Source organism: Colobus angolensis, unplaced genomic scaffold, assembly GCF_000951035.1.
Source record: "Colobus angolensis palliatus isolate OR3802 unplaced genomic scaffold, Cang.pa_1.0 Scaffold148, whole genome shotgun sequence".
In the NCBI taxonomy this organism is placed as follows: Eukaryota; Metazoa; Chordata; class Mammalia; order Primates; family Cercopithecidae; genus Colobus; species Colobus angolensis.
This window is the reverse complement of record NW_012114577.1, coordinates 6077610-6090892: the sequence shown is the minus strand read 5'-3', so window position 1 is coordinate 6090892 and position 13283 is coordinate 6077610. Positions and strand designations below refer to the sequence as shown.

General features: G+C 38.4%; 1 pseudogene; it reads right to left on the bottom strand.

Annotated features, from left to right (window-relative positions):
• Positions 1-214: 214 nt before the first annotated feature.
• LOC105507324 lies at positions 215-986 on the bottom strand (annotated as a pseudogene).
• Between the last annotated feature and the right edge of the window lie 12297 nt (positions 987-13283).

Here is a 13283-nt window from a genome sequence, read left to right as displayed (position 1 = left end):
AAATTAAAGCTTCTTGAAAAGTTGAAAGTATTTCTGTTTGAAAAATCTTTAGTTTCTAATTTATAAGGAAGACTTGAAGAGGCCTATCTCAGATATGTATCATTCTGTAATTTAAAATACCAAATGTTAACATCTGAATAGCTGATGTGAGCATCAGAACTTTCTGGGTCAGAGCTCTGAAATCAGATTTGGTTAAAATTTTGGCTTTGCCACATTAGTGGCACCGGGACCGCTTATTGCCGATGGTGATGACCTGGCCATTGGGCAGCTCCAGCTCTTCTCCAGGGAGGAGGAGGATGCGGCAGTGGCCCTCTCCTTGAAGTCCAGAAGTGACGCAGCACAGCTTCTCTCTGATGTGGCACATGATCTCCTGCTGGGCCGAGGTGGTGAAGCTGTAGCCACACTTGGTGAGGATCTTCACGAGGTAGTCGGTCAGGTCCCAGTCAGCCAGATCCAGACGCAGGGTGGTGTGTGGGAGGGCGCAGACCATGTAGATGGGCACCATGTGGGTGATCCTGTCTCCGGAGTCCATGACAATGCCAGTAGTGTCCCCAGAGGTGTAGAGGAACAGCATGACCTGGATGGCCAAGTACATGGCTGGGGTGTTGAAGATCTCAAACATGATCTGAGTCATCTTCTCTCTGTTGGTTTGGGGTTCGGGGGGGTCTCAGTCAGCAGCACTGGGTGCTCCTCCAGGGCCACGTGCAGCTCATTGCAGAAGGTGTGGTCCCAGATCTTCTCCATGTCATCCCAGTTGGTGACGATGCCATGCTCAATGGGGTACTTCAGGGTCAGGATGCCATGCTTGCTCTAGACCTTGTCGCCCACATAGGAGTCCTTCTGGCCCATGCCCACCATCATGCCCTGGTGCTGGGAGTGCCTGACAATGGAGGGAAATATGACTTGGGGGGCATAGTCCCCAGCAAAGCCAGCTTTGCCATGCTGGAGCCATTGTCAATGGCAAGCACAGCGATCTCTTCTTCCATTGTGACCAGGAGAGGAAAGGGGCAGTGGAGCAGCAGGAGAACACAGTGAATAGGCTGGCGGCAGCAACTGAGCTTGGACATCCTTTCAAAAGAGGAAACAACAGGCCTAGATAGTTTCCCTGGAAAGTTCTACCAAATATCTGAGAAATAAATTACACCAATACCCTATAATCTCTTCCAGAAAATAGAAGCAGAGGGAATACTTCCGAATTCATTCTACGAAGCCAGCATTACCCTAATACCAAAAAAAAACAGAGACATTACAAGAAAAAAAAATTATGAACCAATATCTCTCATGAACAGAGACTCAAAACTCCTCAAAAAAATTAGCAAAATAAATCCAACGATGTATAAAAGCAATTATAAAACATGTCCACATGGTATTTTATTCTGAGTATGTAAGGCTGGTTTGATACTCAAAAATCAATTAATTCGTCATATCATCAGGCTAAGAAGAAAAATTATAATATTGACAGATGCAGAAAAAGTATTTGGCAAAATCCAAAACCAAGTTATGATAAAACCTCTCAGAAAAGTAGGAGTAGAGAACTTCTTCAATTTGATAAAGAACATGTACCAAGACATCTCCAGCTAACAATATACTTAATGGTGAGAAACTAGATGATTTTCCCCTAAAATTGGGGGCAAGGCTAGGGTATCCTCTCTCACTATATTCTGCATTGCTCTGGAAGTTCTATCTAATAGAATAAGACAAGAAAAGGATATAAAAGGTGTACAGGTTGAGAAGGAAGAAATAAAACTCTGTGCTCAGATGATACCATTTCCTATGAAGAAAATCTGCAAGAATTGACAACAAAATTCCTGGAACTAATAAGCAATTAGAGCAAAGTTACAGGATACAACATTAACATACAGAAGTCAATTTTTTTTATACAACTGCAATGATCAATTGAAATTTAAAATGAAAAACACGAATACCATTTGCATTAACACACACAAAAAACTTTGGTACAAATCTAGAAAAATATGTATAAGGTCTATACGAGGAAAACAAAAAAATAAGCATTGTATTAATGAGAGCAAATCAGATAATGTAAATGGGAAAGTGACCTTTGAAGAACCTTACCAAACTTAGAGGGGGTCATATATTTGCTTATTTTCCTCACAATAAACTCTTTAGAGTCCTATACATAGGGAAGAAGTCAGTATTTTTAAGGGCATCCCTATGCCCTAACAATGACATTATGAATGTGACTTTAACAATGGGTCTGTGAACACTGATAAGACAGCCTCTTATTTCTTATAGAAAATCCTAGACTTTCTTAGTGTGGAAGGTTCCTCCTAGGTAATAACACTGTTCTTTCTGGAAAACACTCACATCCACACATTTGTTTATTCATACAGCCACAATCTCTAAGCCATATAATTTGTTACAACTTGCTTGGTCCCTCTGAACTTGGCTTTCTGTATTAAATGGCAATATTAATCTTATCTATCATTGATTTATATTGAAAAATAAGATTATCAACAAAAAGCTCTAAATTTAGTACCTAGCACATAGCAAGCATTCAGTAACCATTAGTTGTTCTCTTTGTTTTTCTACCTAATCTTCAAAGTAGACTGGGGTAGAGAGGACTAAATTCTCATTCTATTTGTCTCAATCTGATGCTGCATGGAAATCTCTGGCAGGACTGCCTTGCTGCAGCTTGACTACCATATATCTCTGATGCTTGAAAAGCCATCAGCGAAGGTAAACTCTAATAAAACAAAATATTTAATTTGAAAGTAGCCTGATATTATCATAGACAAAGTACATAGATCTTGTCAAAATTACATCTAATTGTTTCTTGCCAGGGCAATTAGACCAGAAAAAGAAATAAAAGATATCATATTGGAAAGGAAGAAGTAAAACTATCTCTATTTGTACGTGACATTTTGAATACAGATAATTCTAAGGACTTCACTAAAAAGAATTACTAGAACCAATAAACGAGTTTAGCAAGACTGTAGGATATAACAACAACAGAGAAAAATGTGTTGTATTTATGAATAATTGCATGAAAAGATACAAAAAATAAAACTAGGAAACTAATTTTGTTTACAATATAGAAAGAATAAAATACATTAACAAAAGAAATCTAAGACTTATACACTGAAAACTACAAAATGTCATTGAAATATTTAAAGTAGACCTAAATAAATGTAAAGACCTTCTATATTCATGGATTAAAAGTCTTAATATTGTTAAGATGGCAATATGCTCCAAATTGATCCACAGATTTAATGCAATACTTGTCAAAATTTCAGCTTGCTTTTGTGCATAAATTGACAAGCTGGTCCTACAATTTCTGTAAAAATGCGAGGAAGCTGTGATGGTTGATACTGAGTGTCAACTTAATTGGACGGAAGGAGGCAAAGTATTATTTCTGGGTGTGTCTGTGAGGGTGTTGCCAAAGGAGATTAACATTTGAGTCAGTGGACAGGGAGAGACAGACCCACCCTCAATCTGAGTTGGCACCATCTAATCAGCTGCCAACACAGATAGGATAAAAGCAGGCAGAAGAATGTGGAAGGACTGGACTTGCTGAGTCTTCTGGACTTCATCTTTCTGCCGTGGTGGGTGCTTCCTGCCCTCGAACATCAGACTCCAAGTTTTTCAGCTTTTGGACTCTCGGACCTACACCAGTGGTTTTCCAGAGGCTCTTGGGCTTTTGGCCACAGACTGAAGGCTGCACTGTTGGTTTCCCTACTTTTGAGGTTTTGGGACTTGGACGGGCTTCCTTGCTCTTCAGCTTGCAGACAGCCTATTGTGGGACTTCACTTTGTGATTGTGTGAGTCAGTACTCCGTAATAAACTCCCCTTCATATGTGCATCTATGCTATTAGTTCTGTTCCTCTAGAGAACCTCAACTAATACAGAACCTTAATAGCCAAAAAATGTTGAATAAGAAAAACAAAGCGTGAGGAATCACATCTTTTGATCTCAAATCTTACTACAAAGATATAGTAATTAAGACCTTAATGGTACTGGCATGAAGATAGACATACAGATCTATGGATTAAAATAGAAATGCCAGAAATAAATCCTCACATTTATGGTCAATTAATTTTTGACAAGGCTGCCAAGACAATTCAGGGGGAACAAGAATAGTTTTTTTCAACAAATGATACTGGAATAACTAGATAACCTCATGAAAAAGAACAAAGTTGGACTCCTATGTCACACCATATACAAAAATTAACTAAAAAAATGTGTAGACCCAAATGTAAGAACTGTAACTACAAAAACCTTTAGAAGAAAACAGGAATACATCATCATGACTGCAGATCAGCCAATGGTATCTTAGGTCTGACAGTGAAAGCACAAGTATAAGCAACAATCAAGCAACAGAAAAAGAATGTAAACTAAACATCATCAAAAGGTTTTAAGCTTTTTAGCTTAAAATCCCATTACCATCAAGAAAGTGAAGACAACCTACAGAATGTGAGAAAATATTTGCAAAACATATACCAGAAATGGGAATTATATATACAATAATCCAAAGATTAAAAAACCAAACCCACACACTTACAATTCAACCATAAAAGAGTGGCACAATTTAAAAATGGACAAAAGACTTGAATAGTCATTTCTCCAAAGAAGACATACAAATGACTAACAGCATATGAAAAGATGCTTGATATCATTGGTTAATAGGGAAAGAAAAATTAAAGCCATGAGCTATCACTTCACACCCATCAGGGTAGCTACAATCAAAAAGATAGACAATAATTAATGTTAATAAGGATGTAGAGAAATTGGAACTCTCACACTTTGATGGTGGGGGTGTCAAATGGTGCAGACACTTTAGAAAACAGTTAGGCAATTACTCAACATATTAACAGAGTCATCATATGATCCAGCAATTCCATTCTGTAGTGTCTGCTCTTGAGGTAAATGATATATTTGCCTCAAATACATCAATATATCAAATATTATGTCAAATATATGTATTTGCTTCAAATATTTGAGGATATATCTGAAATCAAAGGAATGATTATTAGTTTAGCCGTTTAAATGTCATGGGTCATTTTTATACACATATATAAATGATACCTGGCAAAGTCCTACATTCTACTGGACAAATTCTCACACCACCTTTAATATTAGCACAAGCTTTAGTTCTATTTGTTGTTGTTTTGCCTATTTGGTACATCATAATATTTGAGGTCATCTTATATAATTAAGGTAGAATTATGTCCATGTTGTAAGATTTGGCACTGCATTTTAGCATTTTTTATCAGACAGGATCTCGCTCTGTTGCCTAAGGCTGGAGCGTAGTGGTGAATCACAGCTCATTGCAGCCTCAACCTCCTGGTCTCAAGCGATCCTCCCACCTCAACCTGCCAAGTAGCTGGAACTATAGGCACAGGCCACCACGCCTGGCTAATTTTCACAATTTTTTTGTAGCGATGGGTCTCACTACATTGTCCAGGCAGGTCTTGAACTCCTGGCTCAAGTAATCCTCCTGCCTTGGCTCCCAAAGTGCTGGGATTACAGGTGTGAGCCACCATGCTCAGTTTATTTTAACATTTTAAATAATCATAGGCGTATGGTTGTTATCTTTCCTTTAACCAGCATAAAGGTCTCCTTCATTGAGGTTGAATCATTGGATAGGAAAGCAGCTTTAGGGCACACATGGAAGGAGGTCTCTGTACTCTGACACAAACTGCCCTGCTGTCCCTCCCCTCCAGTCCAGTTGGAGCTCTGTTACTAAACATTATTTGCTGTTCACTCAATAGGCAGAATACTTTCCATTCTGAGCAGTTCCCTCTGCAGATGATTTTTTTTTTTTTATTATCTCTCTCTCTCTCCCTCTCTCTCTCTCTTCTTTTTTGGTCTGTCTTCTTCCACTATTCAAGATCTTACCATACCTGACTTAAAAAAGAAAAGAAAAATCTGAAGAAGTTTCCTTATTCTCCCCATTAAAATGCATTAGTATTTTCTCTGTGCTCCAACTGAATAAAAATGGTAGATCTAACATTGTGAGGGTTTACTATGTGACAAACCAGCATTCTAAACCCTACAGAGATCACTTCATTTAATCCTCCCAATACCTCACAAAATAAATATTTTTATTAATCCCAATTTCACAAAGGAAAACAAGATGCAGAAATGTTAGAAAAACACATGTCATAAGAGGTAGAGCTGGGATTTAAACCCAGGCAGACTGACCTCAGAACTAGCCTTAGACTCCTAACTTGATCCCGCTCACCAGAATCTTACTTTTGTTAAGGTTCCTAGTTTCTGGGCTTCCTCTTCTCATTTGATTGTGAATCCTTGAGCAGGAAGCAGCATCTTATACTTCCTTATAACTAGCCAGGCCCTGGCACAATGCCTGGGGCATCATGGTACTTAATTCATATTTGTGGAATTAAATTATAATAGTGTTCCTATGGGAAACTACAACCAACTTTAGGATAATGCTTCATGATATTTGTCCAGGAATATCTTGTGGCCAAAAGGCTAGACTAAAATGAATTAGATATTCATCCACTTCTTATCATCTGGTATGAGTTTCCATATTATCCACACTTGATCTTCATAATTCACTTGGAAAGAGGCTATAACTCCTGTCAAATCATTAGAAGAAAGGATAAAATAATCACTGTAATAGTTAGAATCAGGATTATCATAAACAACAGATAGTACTGTGTTTTATACATACACAATTGCATGCATATAACAAACCCGTGAAGTATGTACTGTTATTTCCATGTTAAAGAGGAAGAAACTGAGACTCACAGAGGTTAGCTAATCAGTCCAGTCACAGTATTGGTTAGAGGATCCAACACCAGCTGTCTGACAGCAGAACTCAGGCACATTAATGGCTTCCCACGCTGTCTGCCATTGGAACAGGACCTAGTGCCCTGTATTAGGACAGAGGTGAGCAGCTCCCAAACGAGACCCTCTCTCTTTTTCCTGCAACATCCTCAAGGTCTGCGAAGAGGTCCCCGAGAGCCCCTCAGTCCCAGCTATCAACTTTTTCTCTAAACAAACACTATTTATTTGTAAACACAAACTAACGTTTTGATTTCTTTTAGTTTATTTTATTTTTCTTTTCTATTGCAAGCCTGGACATTTCCAAAACATTGCTGGTAGCGTACTGATAAGATCAATTCCATTTCAAAGAACTCACTCACAGTTGCTTCTTCTTGGTATTGCTCACCCAGCATGCAGTTTCTGCTCATCTCAAGTGGGTTAATGGACTTGGAAGTCTGCACTTTTGGCTGAAGTGCATGCTTTAAATTGAAGAAGTAGTGTGTTGTGTTGTGCTGTGTTGAGCTGTGTTGTGCTATGCCGAGATGTGCTGTGCTGTGCTGTCTTAGCTCATCTTCTCTGATGTTACTGACATAGTAAAATGCAGATTTAATTGTGGTGTAAACCGTATTCTGGGTTATTTCAAAGCAGTCATTGAAAATTCCCTTTCTAACAGTGTCAGAATTGGAAGCTGTTGATGTCAGTAAATGTAAATGTCTTAGTGCGTTTCTGGGCATATAAAATACCTCATATCTTTTTTCTTTCTTCTTTTTAAAATCACATTTCTTCTTTGTCGACACACTCAAATAGCTTGGACTCATCCTAAATTAATAAGAAAATTGGAATGTGCCAATACTTTCCAAAACACCTGATTAATAAAGAGCCAGGCAACCTGTCAGTGATTCTCACTTTCTGGGATCTTCCCATCAGACTCAAAACAACAGTTTTCATTAATATAAAAAGACAGGATTTTTGCAAAGGAAAATATCTCCAAGATGTTTGTAAAAAATAATTTCAAGAACGAGCACTTAGAGGGGAGATATTCAAATGAATTAAATTTGTAACTTAAAGCCTCTGACCTTTCACTGATTTGTTTAGTAATTACCCTGGCATTTTTGCTTCTTAATTTAATGGAAAAAAAATTCTAAGTCTTTTCCAGTCAATATTAACTAATGTTTATGTAAATTTGAAAATCCTGCTTAAGCAATTAATAACAAAAGGTAACTTATCCTTTGTTGCCAGCTTCTGTTTCTTTTAGGATTTTGCACATGGGCATTGTGTACATTTTTGGCCCAGTTTCCATTTCTTTGGTAACCAGGATCCAGCTGATGGAGAATGGTATGTTTATTCATTAAGGTTCAAGATACTTAAGAAGGGCTTTCTTAAGCCTCTGAGAGTACACCTGAGAATCCACATCACGGATAGGGAAACAAGAGCAACACCAAGGAAACTGTGGTTCTGATTTATATCTTGCACCTCTGCATTTTCAGCGCTCTTTCTTTCTATTCCAAATATTTTACAGAATGCTCTCTGCCTGAAAGCCAATGAAACAAATAAACAGGCAAATGTGGAATCAAACAGAAGCCCGGGAGTGAGAAAGAGCTGCTCCTCTATTTATTTTTAGACCTGTGATTTTGGGTAAGAGTTGGCTGCCTCCAGGGCTGTATCAAAGCAAGACAGTCGAAGTAGGTGCTTGGGTCCACCTCACTTAAAGCCCACAGCTGGGATCTCAGTGCCCCCTGGCTCCTACCATCAAGGTCTGGAACCACTTTCCTCCACGCCTACCTCTACTAACACCCATTGCGCCCGGATGGCAACTGATACAACCTTATAAAGGCTAACTGAGCAGAGGTATTTGGGCTAAGATTTTAACAGTTTTGACATTCACATTTGGAAGTTAGCCCTTAGCTCTGGAACCCAAAGAAATCAATAATGTAAGACACCAAAGATAGAATTTTTTCCCCAACTAATTAATAATAAAAACTAAAATGTCCCTATTTCTTCAAAGCCTTTTGAAACTGTCCTCATAGAGTTAACAAGAATTCTGGACAGAAATACAGTTATAATTAAGCATAGTCAGGTTGCACTTTGACCCTCTTCCTTGTACCCAGAAGTCACATAACACTAGATACCAACCATTTGTGTCCCCATTGTTCCTCTGCATAAGATTTCTGATGGTAAATCATAAGGATTTTATTTAAGAATTGCTTAAGCAGATTCTGAATTCCAGCAGAACAGCTGATGCCAACCACTTTAAAGATCCCCAGAGAGGAATCAAATTAGGATGAGAATATAGCGTCTTCATCCTGCACTCTTGGACCCATCAATGATCTCCACACCTCAGCCTATTCCACAACCCTTAAAAACCCTAGCCCTAGACTACTCAGAAAGATAGATTTGGGGTTTCCTCCTATTTCCTCACTTGGTGGCCCTGCAATTAAACTTCTTTCTCTGCTGCAACCTGGTATTTACTGTAATTACTTGCCATATACATTGGGCAAAAAACCTGTTACATCTACAAAATAAAATAATTGAGGTGTTCAGTAGTAATAATACTAGTCACAGTCCCATTTTTGCAGAGGAAGATACTAAGGCTTTTTCGGGAAAGACATTTTCTCAAGTTGCCATGAGATTCATACATTTTCAATTCAGGCCAAACTCAATGACATCAAATCAGTTCCACCCTACCACCACCACCAACAAGGTCATGCATTGTAAGCAGTGGCCCTTTGATGTCACTATATCTGTGGCAGCCTATAATGTATAAAATAGCCATAGCTTTCAAAGGCTTGGCAGTCTTGTAGAGCCAGCTTATAATGAGACAGGTCCCCTGATCTGGAATTGCTGGATCTCCCTCCTCATCAGCTTCCTCCTTCCATATACTGTGTTCAGACCCTCTCCAAAGTATAACTCAGCAGAAAGAGCAATGTCTCTGCTACTTGACTGACATTCCTCAAATCCCCTACTCTGTATATTTTTCAGTGAATTTCACAAAAGATGGATTTTAAGGTTGTAAAATAATTCGTTCTCAACTTCTTGTATGTAATTTATAATATTTTTTACATCACAGTATAAAAAGTGTTATATCAAAAAGACAATTATTTACTGTTTCTCCAAACCAGTGGTGAAAATGGCAGAGCAAGGGGCAAAGACCTGTGGTTTCTCTGTTTCTGGCCAATCTCTACCGATGGTCTTGCACAGCCCCTGTTAGGGAAATCATTTGTAACTTCATTCAGCAAGTCCACATAAAATAGCTGAAAGACAAAGAGGACATAGTATTTGATATATAAGCAGGTTTGGAGACATTATTGTGAAAGCTATATCTAGGAACCCCTTTATTCGCCCTTTTCCCCTTCCCAAATTTCCTCAAAGTCTCCTGTAACTGACAAATCAAAGTTGTAGGCCCACATGAAGGTAGGGATGCTAAACCTAAAACTCCCAAATTAAGAGGGATTCAATGAAAGGAACAGAAATCATCCCAAGTTAATAGCATTCCAGGAGATACAATAGCAAAACCTCTATGGAGGAGAACATCCCCAATTTAAGCCCTCATGATCCCCACAGATGAGGATCAACTAAATAAGAACTCAAAATCAACGTTCACCAAATCCACAAGGAAACAAATATGATAATGAAAACCAAGTGATACTAAATTTAGGACACTTAGAACTACAGTTCACAAAATTATTGATTACAGAATAGAAAATGACAATTTTCTGCTTAGAGACAGAAAAAAAAACTAAAAAAACTAAAATCGGAAAAAATGAGCAAGCAACAATAGGCTATCCAAAATAACTAGGCAGATATTTTTACAACTGAATGAAACTAATATAAATGAAAAACATAATCTTTGAAGTTAAAAACTCAGTTAAAAATATGCTATTCACAGCCAAAGAAGGAATTGGGAATTAGTGAGTGGGAAGATTGATCTGAAATAATTACTTAAATTGAAGATCAGAGAGGCAGGAGATACAAAATATGAAAGAGATTAAAATATATCTTTAAAAAACAAAGTGTGATAACTCTTACATAATAAATAACCTGATTTGTCTTTGTCCCCAGTTCCTGGGAGAATATCTCTAAATATTTGGAATTTCCTGAGTGAAGGGGTATATCTTTGTTATTTATGATAAGCCCTGGTAGTTTATATCAAGATGATTCATACGGGATCTCTAGTTAGTTTATGCTAATGGGGTGACTCAGGGTAGAGGTGGCCATACCAGAAAGACCAACTATGGCTTTGAGCCATGTGTTATCTATCCAACATCCAGGAAGAGGAGGAGGGATGAAGATGGATTTCAATCCCATGGCCAAGGATTCAATCAATCCTTCCTATATTATGAAATTCCAATAAAAACTCTGGATACTAAAGTTCAGTTGAACTTCCCTGGCTAATAGTATTCTATGCTTATTATTTACAATCATGTGCTAGGAAAATGATGCATTCTGACTCCATGGGAAAAGGACATAGAAGTTTCACATTTAGGGCCCTTATTTTATGCCTCTTCTTTTGGCTAGCTCTGATTGGTATCCTTTTTTGTTATAATAAAAGTGTACTTTATAGTATAGTGTACCGGTGGTAAAATACAGCACTTTCCTGAATTCCATAAGTTATTCTACTGAATTATTAAACCTGAAGGGGAAGTAGAACCTCCAAATTTGTATCCAGTTGGTCAGAAGTGCAGGAGGCTTCAAGACTGCCAAGCATGTAGCTGGTGTCTAAAGTGAGGGCAGTTCTGTGGAGGACTGTGCCTTTAACCAATGAAGTTTGGCCTAATTTAGGGTAGTTTGTGCCAGAAGTCATTACAATAACATACTTTCAGTCAGAGCCAAAGAAGGAAAACCTGAGTGTTGGCCTGATCCACTTATGTTTTAGACAGAATGCTTTAGAAAGATACAGAGAACATGTGAGTGAGCCTGTTACATGTTATAGATGACCACGGAGGTACAAAATCAAGGTGGAAAGACTGACTGTAACAGATATTTAATAAATCAATTGAATTCAGAAATTCAGCTCTAAGGTCAGTCAGGCCTCTGGAAAGCCTGCAATATCAAAAAGGGGTCCACAAATTACTTTTTATTCTAAAAGTGTCCTTAGAAATGATCCATCGAAGGGCCTCAGCCTTTGTGTAGGCTTTGGCTTCCTCCCGCTCTGCAGCTCTGCCTCACCCATGGCTTGTTCTGTGTCCTCCTTGTCCTCTCTCTCTCATGGTTGTTGCATCTTTGTTGCTTCTCCTGATTCATGAATGGCTTCTGCCCTTTCCCGTTTCTGTCTGAGTGTGCCTTTGTGAAGGGTTTGCATTCAAATTCCAGACATGACAAGGCATGATGTACTAGTCACCAGACATGGAGGGCATCTCTTTGGGGAACAGTCCTCACAGCAGGATTTCTCACAGGCTGACAGTCTCCCTAAAGCCCCACCTATAAGATACTGACTGACCTTGTGCCCAGAACTGACCCTCTATCCAATCCATTAATCCCAAACACTGCTGGTTCACATGGCGTTGACAAGTATACCAAGAACCCCTTTTGGCTACTCTGCACAGAATTCAGCTAGAGGTAGAACAAGTGGAATAAATAGTTTGGATTCCTCTCAGTAACTTGTATGCATGTAAATCTTGTCTGTTCTTCATTACTGGTTATTCTAGTTTCTTAAAGGCAAAATATATGTTCATCTTTTGTCTTCTTAACCCCTAGTGTAGTGACTGAAATTTAGTTTTAGTATATACTCAGTAATTACTCAATATACTCAATAAATCTTAATGACCATTTGCAGCTAAACTCATATTCTGACTTGGTACTGCATGTTTGAAAATCTAACACAGTGCAATTTATTTTTAGCATCCTTCTAATGCCATTGTCCTATTTCATGTAGTCCAAATTGTAAAGACACATACTTACTCCTCCCCAGTAAAAAGAGTTTCAGTGGCATGATTAATACAAGTTCATCTATACATATTGCTGACAGCTTCTAATAAAAGCCCTCCCTTTTTTTATTGTACTTTAAGTTCTAGGGTACATGTACACAATGTGCAAGTTTGTTACATATGTATACATGTGCCATGTTGGTGTGCTGCACCCATTAACTCATCATTTACATTAGGTATATTTCCTAATGCTATCCCTCCCCCTTCTCCCCACCCCATAACAGGCCCAGGTGTGTGATGCTCCCTTTCCTGTGTCCAAGTGTTCTCACTGTTCAATTCCCACCTGTGAATGAGAACACACAGTGTTTGGTTTTTTGTCCTTGCGATAGTTTGCTGAGAATGATGGTTTCCAGCTTCATCCATGTTGCTACAAAGGACATGAACTCATTCTTTTTTATGGCTGCACAGTATTCCATGGTGTATATGTGAGACATTTTCTTAATCTAGTCTAACATTGATGAACACTTGGTTGGTTCCAAGTCTTTGCTATTGTGAATAGTGCGATAATAAACATACGTGTGCATGTGTCTTTATAGCAACATGATTTGTAATCCTTTGGGTATATACCCAGTAATGGGATGGCTGGGTCAAATGGTATTTCTAGTTCTA